Below are 17,310 nucleotides of genomic sequence, written 5' to 3'. Positions count from 1 at the left end.
TGATGGATACTGCAAACATACAGCTCTATTCATGGGCAGGGATTACTCATATCATTCTGAATAGGTAGAATATGTGTATGAAAACCAGTATATTATTAGGCCAAGTGAGACAATCAACAAAAGTGGCAGATTATATAACAACAACAACATTGGAAGGGACCTTGGAGTTCATCTAGTCCAAACCCTTGCTCAGGCAGGAAACCCTATACCATTTCAGACAAATGGCTGTCCAGTCTCTTCTTAAAAACTTCCTGTGTTGGAAGTTATTTGGAAGTGACTGTAACAATAGCCAGTTTCTCATTTTCATTGTTTTGATTGTCTTCCTTCACTGGAGTAAAGAACTGGATATCACACATAGTCTACTCCAAGATCCCTTCCAATTCTATTATTCTATGTTCTATGCCCAGCTCTCACTAAAGAAACATTTGGATCTTTGAAGATGCTATCCCATCACGAAAGTTGAATTTCTATAATTGAGTTTGTTTTTATAGGTGGAACCAGGTGAATCCCATCTTTTCTCTGGCAGTAGTGCATAGTAAATGTTCCCCTCCCCCCCGACTCTTTAAATATTCTTGTGAAGGTAAGGAGAGAGGACCACCAGGAACTGCTATATTAAGAAAGTTGTTGGAGGATGATGGGAAGAGAAGACAAATATAGCAAAGAATAGAGGTGATCAAATAACACTTTTCTTTATTATTGCTCCACATTTCCTAAGTTGGAGCCCCCCTTCCCTTCCTCATCCTGCTTATTTGAAATAAATCAACACATGCATTTGTATAATAATTGGGATCAGCTGGTTTCATAGGTTTCCACGCCAAAGTCTGCTCACAAAGCCAGACTTGTTCTCTGCCATGTGTCATCTTGATTTTATTTCCCTGGCAAAAGGCTGATGCTTGTGCAAAGAGAAAAACATTGATGTTCTTACTACACCCCCCTGCCCTGTATATTAAACTTCTTGGAGCAGTTTAATTAGCAGGTTTCCTAGAAGAGTAGTAATGTGGACTTAGTAGCTTGATGGGAAGTGCTTGGCATTTATTATATGGTTGTTCTTGGTTACAATAACTGTGGAACAAGACAGATGTGTGGCACACATATTGCGTGTTAAACTGCTTGTTGAGGATTTTTTGTTTTTAGCATATGTGATGTAGCTGCAGCTGGGTGGCTGAGAAAACCACAGGAGTTGAAGTGTGATCATTCTCAAGCATGAAGTTAAGAAGTGCATCTGAGAGTTTCTACTGCTCTTTTTTGGCAATGTTACTAAAAAACATTGGAAGATAAATCCAATTTCTATTCTAGCCAATCTACATAAAACAAAGACAGTTTAAGACTCCTGTATAAAACTAACATCAAGGGTTTTACACAAACTGCTAGCTGCTGTCAAGGGGTCATAAAAACAGAAGAATGAGCTTTTTTGGATCAGGCTGGAGATCCATCTAGCTCAGCATTTTACTTACTCTATCCCAGTAGCTCAACCAGATTCAGGAAAAGTTCACAAGCAGAAATTTTAATTATTAGATGCATGTACCACCTTTCCTTTGTTTTCTGAAGACCCTGCACACTTTATCCTGGCCTGGGGTTACCCAGTGGGCATTATAGTTGTGTCAAGATTTCAACTTGGGTCTCCTCGGTTCATTATTTAATGGTATTCAGCCTGATCCTAAAGGCTTTTACAGCCAACATGGCAATAACCATTTACAGCTTTATTTTCCTTTGATTTTTCTAATTTCCCCTTTAAACCAATCACACTTGTGGTTAAGTATGTGTTAGGTGAAGACCTCCTTCATTTGGTCTGCTCTCAAGTTCCTACTGATCAACTTCAGAGGAGAGCATTAGGTTCCCTGTTGGAGAGGGAGGGGTCTCCTTCTATCTTTACATTCTCCACTCTGCTTTAGTAATTCCTCTGCCTGTTATCTCTTTCACAGAAGAGACTTCCTTCCCTGCAGAACAATTAGAAGGAGTGTTTGAAGGGAGAATTATATTAGGAAAAGTGTGTGGGAATGCCTTTTCTAGTTCCAGGATTCTTGTGCTTCTTTCTACTTAAAAGAAACACTGGGAATTTTAAATCTCTGAAAAGCTGAGAAGCTCCTGGTTGAGTTACTGTTTTCAGTTTAACCTACTTTAGCCTAAAATATACAGAGATTAAGCAAATTAACATGGCACTACTCTAACTAAGGTCATTACTGCTAGACTACAAGCTCCATCTGTGATTGCTTCTCAATACTGGTTTATTAAAACCAATAGTGGGAGGATGCTAATCCCCTATGTTGATACTTTCCCTAGGCAGTTTTTAGGCCACTTTTGGAGCATAATGATGGACTATATAGATAGTCAAGCAACATGGTCTAGCAAGGCCTTTTTCAAGTTCTTGCATATTACCTTGAATGTCTTGTTTGTTTGCTTGCTTATCTGCAGGACTTATGCCACTTCAATGAAGTGCCTCTGAGAAATGCAACTCCTCAAATCCCTAATTTAGATTAAAACATAAGCAGTCAAAAAGTTGAAACCAAAACATGATGTAAATAATAGGAATGAGTCAAATATTCCCAAACAAACAAACAAACAAACAAGCCACCATTTAAAAAGTTGTTCATTTAGTTGGACGGTCATTATGATTGATGTAATAAGCAAATATTATAACTTCCATCAAAAATATTAGTTGGTTAATTTGATATAAGAAACAATAAAAATCTAAATCTTCAAATTCTAATCATCCATCTTTATAGTACTGTGCTTACAGCATTAACGACAACAACTAGAGTTGTTACATATATCCTGAGACCATAGATTTATAGGATGGTAAGGTCATAGTCATTCTTTTTTTGATCCCAATACTTTTCTTGATGGTATTATACTAAGCAAGTAATAGGCTAGATCGTATCTCTTTTGGCCAGTGAAGTGGTAAAGCTTGAAGAGGGATCAGGTGCTAGGTAGTTTAGATCTGTCACAATCCTGTCCCTTGCCACCATCTTACAGATCTGTTGTGAATAAGAGGAGGCTTCCTATATACACTGCTTTGAGAGCCCAGAGAAAGAGTGGCTTATAAATGTAGTAATAATTAAAGTAATGGTGGTATTGCTGCTGATGGTGATGATTATGGTAACAATGATTATTCTTATACTATTCTTGGAAGTGCTTTTGATTTTTAGCCCCACTCTGAAAGTCTAATGAATCAAAAAAAGGAAATTTAGATGTTAAATAGTCAAGAACCTTGGTTTTAGCACTTAACAGTCAATATACAGAGAACTTTTGCTTCCCTTGATCCCAAGAATGGCCCATTTCTTGGAGCATGCTTTAACCTCTTTGCCTTTAAAAGAATCTTAGAGTGAAAATGTTTCCTTTTTTTGTCAAACAGTCCTACTGTTTTATATGCAGATTTGTGAACTGGCAAGATAAAAAAGATTTTATTTGGTGTGAAATACTTGTAAACTAGGATCAGCTATTGTTTTAGCAGCCATGTATGACAACAGTTAAATTATGAAACAATCTTCTCTATGTTAAACTTAAGCACAGATATAACAAACAACTCCCTTTAATGCAGCAAGTCACTTTGCTTTGCTTCCAACTCTTACTGATTTACAAAGGTTTAATTAGTTTTTCTTACCCTGATACTTTCCAGATATGTTGATCTGGTCTGTAAAAGGTTATCTCTCAGTATATATGTATTGGTCTCTAAAATTTCATGTGACTTCGCTCCAATAGATTACTTACTTGGGGTTTTCTCAACACAAATCTATAGAGGGTTTATGCCATGTAAATTTCCTGAGGCATCCCAAAAGAACCCTGGGAAATATGGTTATAGTTTCATGGTCTCATATATTAATGCAACAGAATAAATATTGGAGATTCCTATTTCCAAGTTATAATGCTACCCTTTGAATAAATTCAGTGATAGTTCAACAGTCTTATAATATATTATGCCCATATTCTCCTTATTTAAAATAGAATAGAGCTGGAAGGGACCTTGAAGGTCTTCTAGTCCAGCCCACCACTCAAGCAGGAGAACTTATACCATCTCAGACATATGACTGTTCATCTCTTCTTAAAAACCTCCAGTGATGGAGCACCCATGATTTCTGAGGGCAAGCTGTTCCACTGGTTAATTGTCCTCACTATCAGGAAGTTTCTCCTTAATTGCAAGTTGCTTCTCTCTTTGATCAGTTTCCAACTATTGTTTCTTGTCCTGCCCTCTGGTATTTTGGAGAATATTTTGACCCACTCTTCTTTGTGGCAGCCTCTCAAATATTGGAATACTGCTATCATGTCACCCCTATTTCTTCTTTTCTTTAGACTAGCCAAACCCAAGTCCTGCAGCCGTTCTTCATATGTTTTAGTCTCCAGGTTGGATCATCTTAGTTGCTCTTCTCTGAACATTTTCCAAGGTCTCAACATCTTTTTTGTAGTATGGTGACCAAAATCAGTTGCAGTATTCCAGGTGTGATCTTACTAGGGTTTTATAAAGCAGTACTAATACTTTGCGTAATCTTGATTCTATGTCTCTGTTTATGCAACCCAGGATTGTATTAGCTTTTTTGGCTGCTGCTGCACATTGCTGCTCATAGTCAAGTCATCGTCCACTAGGATTCCAAGATCCCTCTCACAGTTACTGTTTTTGAGCCAGGTCTCACCTAATCTGTACTTATGTCTTTGATTTTTCCTACCTAAATATAAAACTTTGCTTTTCTCCACATTAAAACTCATTTTGTTGGATAGGGCCCATTGTCCAGTTTGTCAAGATCTTCTTGAATCTTGAGCTTGTCTTCTGGGGTGTTGGCTATTCCTGCCAATTTAGTGTCATCTGCAAATTTGATGAGTTCCCCTTCTATTCCCTCATCTAAGTCGTTGATGAAGATATTGAAGAGTACTGAGCCTAAGACAAAGCCTTGCGATACCCTACTGCTTACTTCTCTCCATGTGGCTGTAGTATCACTGAAGACTACTCATTGAGTATGGTTTGTCAGCCAGCTGCAAATCCATCTGACTGTGATGTTGTGTATTACACCTTTTTCTAGTTTACCAAGCAGTAGATTGTGGGCTACTTTGTCTAATGCCTTACTGAAATCTAAGTATACTATGTCCACAGTGTTTCACTGGTCTACCAATTTGGTCACTTTATCAAAGAATGAAATAAGATTGGTTTGGCATGATCTGTTTTTAACAAACCTGTGATGGCTACTAGCTATAACTTTGTTTGCTTCTAGTTGTTCACAGATCTGTTTCTTGATTATCTTTCCCAGGTATTGATGTTAGACTGATTGGTCTGAGGTTTCTTGGATCTGTTTTTTTCCCTTTCTTGAAGATGGGAACTGTTATGTCCTGGGTCTTCTGAATTGCTCAGCAGGCTCTGGAAAGCTGCAGAGAGACACGGGCAGGCCACATGGTTGCCTGGGACCAGACAGGCTGTCTCCAGCCTTGCGCGCATGCGCAAGGTGGGAGAATGCCGTGGAATGATTGGCTGACGCTGTCCCTAACAGGGGAATATAAAAGGGCCTGTGCCATTTTATTCATTGTTCTGTTGATGAATTGAATAAAGAAAGTCTGTTCTTTGTTGCTCCGCTTCATCTCCATCCCTTTTCTTTGGGAACAGAACAGGAACCACATCAGCCCTTTTCCAATCCTCAGGTACTTCCCCGGTGCTCCAGGATTTTTGAAAGATATGGTGCAATGGTTCTGAGATAACATTTGCCAACTCCTTCCGAGCTCTGGGATGTAATCTGTCTGGTCCTGCATAGAATCAAGATCACGTGACACATTAGTACTGCTTTATAAAACCCTAGTAAGACCACACCTGGAATACTGCAGCCAGTTTTGATCACCATATCACAAAAAAGATTTTGAGAGTTTGGAAAAAAATCAGAAAAGAGTAACTAAGATGATCAAAGGCCTGGAGACTAAAGCATACAAAAAACAGCTGCAGGACTTGGGTTTGGCTAGTCTAAAGTAAAGCAGAAATAGGGGAGACATGATACCAGTATTCAGGGCTTTTTTTCTCATAGAACGCCCAGAACGGAGTTCCGGCACCTTTTTTGGATGGGTAGACAAGACAGGTTGTATGACATGTGTGAATTCCGGCACTTTTTTTTTATAGAAAAAAAGCACTGCCAGTATTCCAGTATTTGAGGGGCTGCCACAAAGAAGAGGGGGTCACGTTATTCACCAAAGCACCAGAGAGCAGGACAAGGAACAATGGTTGGAAATTGATCAAAGAGAGAAGCAACCTAGAATTAAGGAGAAACCTCTTGACAGTGAGGACAATTAACCAGTGGAACAGCTTGCCTCCAGAAATTGTGGGTGCTCCATCACTGGTGATTTTTAAGAAGAGGCTAGATAGTGACTTGTCTGAGATGGTATAGGCTCTCCTGCTTGAGCAGAGGTTTGGACTAGAAGACCTCCAAGGTCCCTTCCAGCTCTATTCTATCCTAAAGGTGTTCTCTTACCATTTTCTTGCTTATTTAATTTTTTTTTTAATTTGTCTTTTGCAGTATTTTTTGGGTGTGTTGTGCTATAATTTATTTAACCTCAATTTCCCTCTGTTTGTGCATCCCATCCACTATGCAGAAATAACACAAAAGGGAGGTGGTTTTGCCCACTACTATCTTTATCACCATCCACTAGTGGTATACATCCTCCAAAATATTGACTCAATCAATCAATTGATTTGATTATCTGAGGTGACTGAAAGATGTCATAATTTACTGGCATGGTAAAAGACAGCTGCAGTTTTAATATGCATATACACCACACATATAAGTGACCATTTCCAAAGATGCATTGTATTCTTTGTGAGGCCCAACTGGAAATGTTTCTTTTAATGGATACTTACTATAAAAGTTTGCATCTTTTACAAAGGGTTTCCTTTTTTTCTTTTGAATGATGATTTTTTTCCTCACATGTAAATGTATGGAAATTTAATCACTGGTTATTACATTTTTTTTAAAAAAAAAGAGTGACAATTTTAGAAAAGACCATCGTACATGGCTTCTCCAAAAGGACAAGGTGAAGGTTAGGAATATGCAGAAGAATACCAGCTATTGGATGCTTCCGTTTTCATCTAAGGCAGGGAGTGGTTGATGCACCCTGTTTGTTTTAAGGATGATAGCTGGAGAGCTGGCAGTGATCAAAGGCCCAAGCAGGAGGAGTATGCACAAAGGGAAATGGTTGGTTGGACTATGTGTTCTTTGAAACAATGCTCTCTTTTATTGTGTTAGGCAGAGTTCCACAAATTCTAAACCTGACAGGCAAACAGCTTCTTCCTCTCTGAGTTCCCTTTATGTCAGAAACCAGGGGAGTTACAACCCTAGGAAGACAATTTTCAAATCACAGGCAAGCAGACCAACACTTCCTCACATTCTTTGCAAGAGACAGTGAACAATATTGGAACAGTTCTGTTGACAGAGGCATTAATTTTAGACCCATTATTCTTTCACTTTGTGTATGTGTGCATAGGGCTGGGTATGTTAATATTTGCTATAAGTCACATCTTTGCTTTATAAGCACTCTTGTCTTCCTATTTCTTGTTTTTTGGCAAATTTGCTAAATGGGAATGTTTTTGCAAATATTTTTGAGGAAATTACAGTTTTTCTTCTTAGGGCGAATGCTACATATTTAGGACATGATCCATTTTTATTTCCTCCCTGTAGTTAAGGAGAGAACTGGTACCACAGGGCTCAGTTGCTATCCCTCTCTATCCTTGACTGGTCATTATCTACCCATTTGCACAAGTATTTTGCCATTTACAGTACACACCCAGCTATCCTTTTGTTCCCCCCTTCTCCAATGAAAATGTGTACACTTCAACAATGGCTGCAGGGTGCTTATATTGGAGAAAGTGCTCTTCTCTTTAAAAGCTGGATCCACGTATGTTACTTACAAGCTAAAGAGAAGTAATCTGAAAGTCAGATGCTTAGGGCAGGAAGGGATGCCTGCATAAGGAACAAGAGGAGATTGCCTTTTTTTTTTTTTTTTTGCAAATGTTTGTTGGGAGACTTTATTATATATGTGAAACTGAGAAGGAAATAATTTGTCAGATGCTTTTTGGGGCAAAATGGCAAATGTTGATCTCTTAAGGAAGTAGTTGTAATGCATTCAAAGGAACTAAATCAGAGAATATACTTCATTTTCTGTACTCCAGTCCTATTTTCTTAAGACTGATAAATGACAGGTATGGATTTCGGTTGTTCACAGATTTACTGCAAGAATGAGGCCTTGAAATTACAAAGAGAGGCATTTCATTCCCAGAACTGTCCTACTTTCTTCAAATTAATGATGGCAGTGAGACGCAACCTCTCTATGTTGGGTCATACTTAACATTTTAACAATAGGATAAAGAGCTCACAAAGCAATGGAAAAAGCCAAAACATTCTTGTATGTAATGTGCAAGTAGCAAATATTCTTCCCCTGTGTCAGTATAAGAGCAATAATCTCACCACCAAGCAAGAAGGAAGGCAAGACAGATACACTATGGTTTCCTGATGTCATTTTGCACTATAGTGTAGCTGATAGCTACAACAGAACCTCTCTATTAGGTGAAGTATCTATCCCATCCCCAAATTCCAATGGGCTAATCCGTACATGTCAAACTCACAACATCACATGACATCCCACAAGGTATTGGGAGAGTTTTGCCATTGCTGGCAATGGGGTGGGCGTAGCTTCTGCATGACGTGTCTGGCCCACGGGCCGGCAGTTTGACACCCCTGGGCTAGTCCAAGAGATCAATTGGAGGCCATGACACAATGGTAATGTTCTTACTAATCTTATTCATGCAATGAGAGTGGGATTGTACTTCTTATTGAGCATATTAATATTACAGTGCTCACAATACCTTCATTTTTATTGGCCATGTTACCATTAATGACCATATAGTAGGAATTAGTTACTCTACTGGTAAACATAACAGAATAACAGAATTGGAAGGGTCCTTGCAGTTCTTCTAGTCCAACTGCTTGCTCAAGCAGAAGATCCTATACAATTTCAGATAAACAGCTGTCCAATCTCTTCTTTAAAATCTCTAATGATGATCCCTAACACCAACAATTCCTGAAGGCAAGCCGTTCCACTGATTAATTGTTCTGTTAGGAAATTTCTCCTTGTTTCTAGGTTAGATCTTTCCTTGACTATTTTCTATTCATTGCTTCTTGTCCTGCCTTCAGGAGCTTTGGAGAATAGGTTGACCCCCCCTTCTTCTTTGTGGCAACCTCTGAGATATTGGAAAACTGCTATCATGTCACCCCTAGCCCTTCTTTTCATTAGATTAGACATAGCCAATTCCTACAACCGTTCTTCATATGTTTTAGCCTCCAGTCCCTAATCATCTTTGTTGCTCTTCCAGAGTCTCAAAATCTTTTTATATTGTAGCGGCCAAAACTGGATGCAATATTCCAGGTGTGGCCTTACCAAGGCATTATAAAGCGGTATTAATACTTCACATGATCTTGATTCTATCCCTATGTTAATGCAACCTAGGACTGTGTTGGCTTTTCTGGCATCTGCAGCACCCTGCTGGCTCATATTGAAATGATTGTTCACTAGGATTCCTATATCCTTCTCACAGTTACTGCTATTGAGCCAGGTACTACCTATTCTATCATAATCATTGGGTCCTTGGCCAGCAATGAGTGCTATCTCTGCATTTACTGAATAGGTATTAGACATACTTAATGTTAAAGTATCAAGTGAAGTTTATTTGTAATTGGAACAGGGAGGAGGGTTTTTGAAAATATCTCCAAATGGTATCATAAGTATTTTATGTGAAAAACATTTTTTTTTTTAGAGTTCTGGCATCCACATTTAAACTTGGTACTGTATTTCTATGGTTTTTTTTTAATGGTCCACAACATGCAATGTTCTTTGCTCCACAACTCTTTTGGCTTGTTGTAATATTGTTGTAATCAGACAAGATTGAATGGAAGAAAAAAAATATCCCAAACATTAGTGCTTTAATGAGGTGAAAAGGACAGTGAAAGAAAACTCAGTGTTAAAGATTTCTGTCATCAACTCATAGTTGACACTAGCCAGGTCCAGGGCTTCCATTGCCCTCCCCATCCCTTCTGTATGATAAGCACTTCCAGATCCTGTCCTGGCTTTGGCTACCATATTTATCATGATTCAAAGTTTTTACTGCTGATAATGCTTTGGTGAAGTCCCAGAGAATTTTATTTGCTTAACCTTAATGCTCTGGAAAAACAGCTGGCTACTTTTGAAACTTTCAGGCTCTCACTCTTAAAAGTGTTGAAAGGAATAACTTTAAATCAGAGCTTTTATTGCAATTTTAAACTACAAATAGATGCCCTGGTTCTCAAGGTATCAACATCAAAGGGGCCAGAGAGTCTGGACTATGTTATAGCTGAATTGGCTGTTCACCATTAATCAGCTTATAAATCCCTCAGTATTAAGTGGGCTATTTTACTGCTTAGATGGATGTTCACTCAACTTGTTGTTTGATAAACAGGGAACTGCTGATAGCACTTGTGGCCTTCAGCAGAGCTGCAGTCATTTCAAGAGGGGAGTATGTGTTCTCTCCCTTATTGGATATAATACAGGAAACACAAACTTTGTGGGTTTGGTGGGCACACTTTGAATTTTGTGAAAGTATGCTGTAGTAGGCACTCACACAATAAGTGCCATCATGGACATCATTGACCTGTCAGCAGATGGCAAATTGGAGAGGCTGCCTTTCACAAACTTCTGTAATACTCACTTCTAATTTAACATTTGTTTTCTCTTTTTCTGAACAGGAGAGCACCATCCCAAACCAATCACTGATTTGCACCCATCACCATTTTCATTTTCTGAGTTCTATTGTTCTTTTTTAAAAATAAAGAAAATCAAGAGAGAAAAGGAGAAGAAGCTGGGCAGGAGCTTAAGAAATATTGGCTTCATATACTAGCCCCCATGGTGATGGGACAAGGGGCAGGGAGAGAGACATGCTAGATCCCCAGCTTTAATCAACAATATCTTGTCCCCTTGCACATTTTTATTCCCTTGTGCAAATATGCCATCAATTATTTATGAAATAATTTTTGATAAAATAATTTCCTGAATTTTCTATAAAAAGATGATTGCCCCCAATCAACCAAAAGTTTCATGATTAGACAGGGAATTGAATTTTAGGGAATATTGATAAGACATCTTTGGATTGCTCTAGAAATAGGTCCAACACTTCTTTCACTGCTGTCTGTTTAATAGCTGAGCCAATCTGTTTGTGGTTCAAAGCTGCAGGAAAAGCAATGCACTGCAAAGGTTGGGGGTGGGTCATTTTCCCATTAGTGGGAAGTGTTGCCTCACTCTGCTTCCTGGACTCTGAAAATGATTATCCTCCTCTATGTTTATCCCCTTCTTCCTGTAAGGGTAACAATGCCTCTTTCTCTCTCTCCCTCATTTCTGATACCATAAAGTAGTGTTTCTCAACCTTGGCTGCTTAAAGATATTTGGACGGAGGAATTTAGGGAGTTGAAGTTTAAACATCTTTAAGTGACCAAGGATAAGAAACACAGACATAGAGTATGCTGTCATTTCATTATGACAATTTGCAATAATTTTTCAGTTTATATAGAGGAATTGAACCTTTGTGGCTAAGAAGCTTTATCTTATAGCAAGTGCTCTGTTCCTCCCCCCCCCCCCCGGAAACCATCAGATAAACGTATTCAGAATATATTGAAAATTTAAATAGGAACATTTGAAATTTATGTCCTTTTTATATGAGGTGGAGTTTACTTTTTGTTGATATTATTGTTCCAGGATCTAATGCAGTTCAGAAGAAAGGATAGCGACTGGATGATATGCTTATGGCTCTGTTTCAAGTTGCTTTTTAGGAATTGAATTTTCAAACTGGTCTAACAGGGAATTGTTCTTAGTCTTCTCAATCTTGGTTCATCACTCTTAATACTACATCACATATCTGCCATTACATGTCTTCTCATTTACCACTTACTATTTTAAAAATGGGCTTTGAGAAGTAAAATGTGAAGTGCATAGTTTGATAAAATTTGATTGCATCTTCAAGTATATGTAATATCTTACTTCATACATAAAAAGAGGCTGAGTTTGATTATATTTTTATGGCTTTGAGCTTTTTCTCTATGCCCTGTGAGCATCCCTGATCAGAACATACTAGAGCAGCGGCCCCCAATCTTTTGGACACCAGGGACCGGTTCCATGGAGAAAAGTTTTTCTGTGGACCTGAGGGGGTGTGGTTTTGCGTTTTGCCTACATGCCATGGATGGGGCTTTGCTTGGTTGCAGGCATGCTGCGGACGCCTGTACTAGAGTACAACTCTTGTCAGGCTTATGTTCACTGGAAACACTTGTTTGATCTGTGTCATCTGTGATATAGACTTTCTTTGAATTTTCATAATTTTATGTTCTTTTAGGGGGCTCTTTTCCTGTGACATTGCTGTCCTTATGAAATGTTCCAATGCCCAAAGAAGTCCTTCATTGTTTTATCTACTATTAAGCTGGCTGGAACTCTTTGGCCAAAAAAAAAAAAAAAAAAAAAAAGTAAATGGCTGTGGGAAATCACTGCTCCCATTACTAAACAGGAACAAGGTTGAACAACAGCCTTCCTGCTTTCTATTGTTAGGGAGACCATTAAAAGATGGAAAGCAAAGCAGCACCAAGAGAATGCACTGCAGCATTTCTGTCATTTTCATTCTCTTCCTCCTTAATTGTTACAGGAATTATTAAAATGAACATAACTGTCTATTGAAAGTCAAAATTGCCTGATACATTACCATTTACATATCTGTTTACTACATAGGCAAAACTTAGCTTCACAAGCAGTGATTTGTTTTCTATTTCCATGGAGAGGAATGCATGTATAATACATTTTATATGAAGTATGAGGTAATTATTTTTTCTATTGCAAATATTTATTAGGTACATCTAATGTTTAGAGTACAGGTAGTCCTGAAGATACAGCCATAATGGACCCTGCCCATAACATCTTGTGGTGATACCTGTTAAGAGAGAAGGCTTTGTTTAACGATCCCCCATGCTCTCTGTTGTGGCCATTGAAAATTATCTGATTTGAGTAACAAATATTATTTTTTGTTATAGCAAAGTGACCCCATGAATAAATATGGTCTGAATAAGCCAGAAAAAAAGTCTACAGTTGTTTGTATAAAAATAAATATATGGAAAAGGCGTGCCTTCAGGGCAGGGGTGTCAAACTGCTGGCCCGCGGGCCGGATGTGTCATCTGGAAGCTGTGCCCACCCCATTGCCAGCAATGGCAAAACCGTCCTGATACGTTGCATAATGTCACATGACGTCGTGAGTTTGACATGTCTGCTTTAGGGGGAGGAGGGAGAAAAATAAATGAATTCTATCATTCAACCACAAGTGAGTCAAGAAAAGTGCGTCCATTTGCCCAGTAATTTACTGATTTCCTGACTAGACCAAACCCATATCATCAGAGATGAAACAATTTCCTTAGTGGACAAAACAATAATTAATCAAATGATGTCTTAGCATATCTGAACCAACTCAAACAGTCTTAACTTGTTGTCTAATGATTCTGTTACATTTGATGATGCCACTGCACTCTATCAGTGATCCTTCCCCCATTTCTATGGAGTGAACTGAACATCCATAAGAAAAGATACCAAAAACTGTATCTTCCTCAGAATGTTATTTTCTGTACAAATAAATGGATTGGAAATGGCTAAGTTTGGTGTTATTTCAGAATGTTTTTTAAATGTAATTATGGTTGTGGAAACTCAGCACTCCCTAACAAAAAAAAATTGTATGCAAATAATGACTGGTTCCTTTTTTGTTAACCACATTTCTACAAGTGAAAATATTTCTAAAGCAGCTTGATTCCAGTGTCAGTGATACTGCAAAAACATAAAGATCTTAATCCTAGGTTTGTAGGTTAATTGGTATTTCAGAGAATGCTTAATAAAATTGATTACAATCACTCTTCTGTTAAAGATGCAACTGAAGATCATTGATTTATATGATGTGATCTGTTTTATTATTGTCACATTTTGGTTTGAGATTGACAGGATTATTAATCTGATTCTGGATCAATCACTGTGTGTTAAAATCCATATATTCTTCTAGATCAGGCATGTCAAACTTGCAATGTCACGTGATGTCGCATGACGTATCGGGACTTTTTCCCCATTGCTGACAATGGGGTGGGCTCGGTTTTGGTGTGACGCATCCAGCCCATGGGCCAGCAGTTTGACATGCCTGTTCTAGATTATATCTGTAGTATTTGGAATATAGCAAGGTATCAGTGGCATGGGGTTTGATTAAAAGAATTATATGATACATGATTGAGAAATGCACACTAATTAGCAGTAATGGTTTACTGACTTAGTGGCTTACTGGCTTACTGGCTTACTGGTATACTGGCTAAAAGGAAGACTTTTGCCTAATATGATCAATGTTTGGGAGGGATTTTTGTTTTTAGCAGAATTTTCTAGAGCCTTACTCTTCTTTCTTTATCTTATTTTGTCTTTTAAAATTATTTTGGTTATACTTGCAGATACATTATTTTAGCAAAATGTTTATGTGCTTAAGCACATTTTCCTTTTGTTAATTACTTTAATGTAATAAAATTATTGAAACCATGCAGAATGGATTGTTTTCAACACAAAATGTACAATAGGAATAATCTATTTCTCATGTATAATAGGAAGAGTTTGCCAACAAGAAATGACTTCATTCTTTAGAAGATAAAAAGAGCAGGTAGATCTTTCTGTCCATTTGACTGCTGGCATTGATACAGTATTTACAAAGGGATTTTATACAAATGTGCCAATTAGGAACATTTCACTATTTCCTCAAGTATGAAATCATTCCCTTTGAACAGGGAAAAACATTGCAGCTAATAATATTTACAGCATTGGGACAGAAGTTTAGCTTAATGAACCATGTTTTATTCCTAGACCACAAATAAAGAGACTGAAAGTTGTGACTGAAGAACTATTTGTACATTATTTATTACTGTTATTAAATAATTATTTCAAAAAAACCTTCCCAGGGAGAGAATAATGATGGTTCAAGAAATTTGTGTGTTCAGAATGCTGGTGGCCTTTCACAAGCTTGTATTCAGTGCCAATTGAAACTATGACCAATGTAATGTTGATATTTAAGAAAGATAAGAATTCTTATCATAACATTGTTTTATTTGAGAAGCAAAGTATTGGTTACAGCAGACAAACAATGCATGAAATTAAAACTTTAAAACATAACTTTCATGTCCAGTGGTGTTAGATCAGTGGTGGTGAACCTATGGCACTAGTGCCAGAGGCGGCACTCGGAGCCCTCTCTGTATGCACGCATGCCATTGCTCCAGCCCCGCCTTCTCCCGTAGCTCTCTCCTCAACAACAGCCCCCCCGGAGGAGAATCACCCCTGGGTGCGGCCCGTGCAGAGCTGCACAGCCAAGCACATGGCAGCTGGGCAGCAGATAATGCTGCGGAGTGCAGGCAGAGGGCATGGCCACCATGGCGCTGCAGGGTTGCCTGGATGATCTGCGGCATTCTGTGGATGGCCCAGAGGGTGGGCAGGGTGAGGGTGGAGCAGGATGGGAGTGGGCGGGCGGAGAAGGGGTGGGCCGGTTTTTGGGCACTCGGTCTCTAAAAGGTTCACCATCACTGTGTTAGATCAATGCAACACAATACAATATTCCAATTTGTTTATTGGGAAAACTACTACTGTTACTGTTGTATTATGACTGAGAAGAGAAACATGGGCTATTCTGCTACATCATTTGATATAAAAGCCAGAAACCTATGTAATTATTTCAGGACTTCAGAGAAGGAACAATCAATGTTACTGGGCAAAGCAATAGACAGTTACCCCAATATCATCTGGGGGTAAGATCAAAAAAGGGCCTTTCTATTTTTCCTAGAACTGGGCTGAAATAAGAGGCTCAGGAGAAAATATAAAAATTCAGGTGTCAGGAGATTGAGTCTAATTGGCTGCAGCCTATCACAGTAATCTGTTACTAAGGTATTCTCAAAAGAACCTGCCAAAGAGGTTTTAGATTATTTATTATTTATTTCAGTGATTTTTTTTTCTAAAAAAAAAAAAAAAGGTGCTGGAACTCACACATGTCGTACAACCCGCCTTGCCTACACTATAAGGTTCCATCTAAAAAAGGTGCCGGAACTCCATTCTGGGCATTCTATGAGAAAAAAAGCCCTGATTTATTTGTTTGTTTGTTTGTTTGAATTTATTAGCCACCCAACTCCCTTGACTCTCTCCTCTCTGTTTGTATAACACCACTTCACAAGCCATAGTATTAAAATACCATCTTCATTCAGGGACAGATAAGGGTAAAAAAAACCTTCTCACACCCACCTCAAAATCCATCAGTTTTACAACTCAAGGAGGAGCACATGATCTGTCAGTTGCAAAACCTTCTCTAAAATTTTTAGCCACTCTCTCAGCTAGATTATTTATAGACCAGAACTGTTTTATATGGGGCCTGTCCTTTGAAAAGCAAATTGGATGACTCATCCATTTGTATAAAACTGACTGAGGGCTCTTTTCAAAAGGTAAACACCACTGAGCATCCTTGACTATACTTTTGGAAGAGTATTGTCATCCTATTACTCAGACTCCTTGCAATCTATGAGAAAACAAGAAGATGAAAAACAAACTCCTTTTACAATCAGAGGTCAGAATCTTAAAAAAACAAACAAACCCCACCCTAACATTAAAATTGCTCTGAAAAAAAGAAACCTCAGTCACTGAATAACAGTCGTTTTGCCCTGAAAATATTCTAGCTTTTCTGTGAATGCCCAAATTCACCACATATCCATGTCTTGCTTCACAAAACTGGCAGGAAGCAGAACTTGCCTGGATGCAACTGTATGAGAATATGAAAAAAGGCGATATTAATGAATGGAAATGGGGCTATGTAGGAAATAGTATCATTTTTGAAAAAATAGACCTTTTAAGATGTAGAGAGAACATGCAGATAGGTACATTCTCTGCAAAACCTATCAAAATAGCTTTGGTGGATGTTAGATGCTGACCAAGGCTGTAGCTAAAGACAGAACCCTTTTGTTCTGCTCTATCCTGCTGAGGGATACCTGCTTAACCTCTGAATGTGCCTTATGTTGCATTGGACAATCAAAGGATGGGGCAGTTTTTCAGAGTATTGAGTGAAGAGTTATTCAAATTCTGATACCTAACACTCCCTAGACAGCCATTTATCAGGGATGTCCTTAATCTGGATTCTTTTATTGATTAAGTGTCTTCCAATTCCATAATTCTGTTTGTTTTTTTTAAATCTGGAGATGGCTGGGTTTTAGTATGCTTCCTTATCCATTAATTAATGGATCCATGAGTGGG

Source organism: Crotalus tigris, unplaced genomic scaffold (genome assembly GCF_016545835.1).
Source record: "Crotalus tigris isolate CLP2741 ecotype Arizona unplaced genomic scaffold, ASM1654583v1 scf7180000018941.1685476, whole genome shotgun sequence".
NCBI lineage: Eukaryota > Metazoa > Chordata > Lepidosauria > Squamata > Viperidae > Crotalus > Crotalus tigris.
This window is presented reverse-complemented; position numbering follows the sequence as displayed.